The sequence below is a fragment of the Cricetulus griseus genome (assembly GCF_003668045.3).
Source record: "Cricetulus griseus strain 17A/GY chromosome 1 unlocalized genomic scaffold, alternate assembly CriGri-PICRH-1.0 chr1_1, whole genome shotgun sequence".
In the NCBI taxonomy this organism is placed as follows: Eukaryota; Metazoa; Chordata; class Mammalia; order Rodentia; family Cricetidae; genus Cricetulus; species Cricetulus griseus.
Window position 1 is genome coordinate 226,759,441 of NW_023276807.1, and position 1,696 is coordinate 226,761,136.

The 1,696-nt window shown below is 38.0% G+C and overlaps 1 pseudogene; it reads right to left on the reverse strand.

The window, feature by feature from the left end:
* Positions 1–375: 375 nt before the first annotated feature.
* LOC103160824 lies at positions 376–755 on the reverse strand (annotated as a pseudogene).
* Between the last annotated feature and the right edge of the window lie 941 nt (positions 756–1,696).

Sequence of the window (1,696 nt, forward strand, 5' to 3'; positions counted from 1 at the left end):
GTGCCGGACTTCTGAGAGGAAGTAGTCAAGAAAAGAGGGCTGTACATGCTACCATTAGCTTCTTTCTCCACAGCTACCAGTTAGAAATGACAGGACATGAGAAGCTCAATGGCAGAGTCAAAAGACAAAAGGACCCAGAGACCCTGAAGCACTGCTACATGTGTCATTTAGATGTTCCCCTGCAGAAAAACAAAAGAAAAACTCTAATTTTTAAGCTACAAAATGCATTTGCTGTCTCAGATATTAGTATTTGCATAAATAACCAGTACAATTGGTCAATAGATGCTTTTCTACTTAAGCAGTTGTTAATGAGAGTGGTGCATGTTTCCTCTTCTCCTGCAGCTTCTCAGTCATTTATCATTGGTTTTATTTGTCCTACTCCTTTCCTACTTGGTGAGACTTGGCCTCCCTTTGCAGAATTATTATTTTTTCAGTATGAAACCTAGTGATAACCACCTTGCAGGGACAGATGTCCACATGAACAGTTGTGCCATTAGCCATGTCTAGATGCACCCATTCAATATGGGTGACATCTTTCTTCCTGTACACCTGGACTACTTTGTTGACCTTAGCAGTATCCTGGGACAACCTGAACTTCAGCACTTTCAAATGGGCATAAATCAAACTTTACACTTTTGTGTCAGCTCTTTGGAAAGAGGGGAAGACATGATCTTCCTCCAAAAGTGAGAAGGAGCATTGAAATCCAGTTTATGACTCTTGATTTGGTCAGAAGTCACAAAGAGATTAAACTTCATTTTTGGTGGCTGCTGCTTCAAGGATAGCCACAAAAGGTATGGGGACAATAAATAGTTCTGAATGAATAGATGCCATTGAAGGACAATGGCTAAAGTGTGCTCTCTATATAATCTGACATTGCACCAGGTACTCGTGTGTGCTGCACTGCATACCAATAATACAGTACCAGCTGATGCTTGCACCTGCTAGTTCAATTAGCAATTTCATAAATTAGGCTGTTTGGTGAAAAATAATCATGCATGAGCTTAATTAAAACTTTGTGCCTCAATGACAATTGCTGCTAGTACATTAAAGTTTAGCCTAACATTGAGTTTCAGAATGAAAACAAAATGAAATAATGATAATTCTTTCCTTCTTTCACTATTCATAAACACTGTTGACATAAAACAAAGTAGAAATCCTACTTAAAGCCACAAAATTAGATATATGATGGAAATGTTTATAGGGTACCTCAATGCAAACATACAGAACTAGCTGAGATGGAAATTTTAGAGGTTCAATTACCCTGCAGATACATTGTATTGGGATCCACAAATTTTAAAAGAGCCCCACTTCCATCCAAACATAATCTAGCTTAGGATTTGCCTTATTTCTTATTTCTTTTATGGCCACCAAGTGATGCATCAAGACTCTAGAATACACAAATCAATAAAGGTGATTTTACTGTGGCTTCATCCCATTTGACAAAAGCTCACCTATTCCCAAATAATAATTGCACAGGTACCAGTCTTTACTAAGATCAAGATTGCATTAAATCAGGTCCTCTGTGGTAAAAGAATCCCAGAGTAACTTTCTCACACCCCAAAACAAGATTCCTTATGCATGAGAGATCCATGGGAAAGGATTAATGTCTAACATCCCACTTTTATTCTATCTAGACAAAAATCACCCAAGCCAGAGGTAGTGAGCAGCCACCTTGTCTTTTATTTTATTTGAGTAA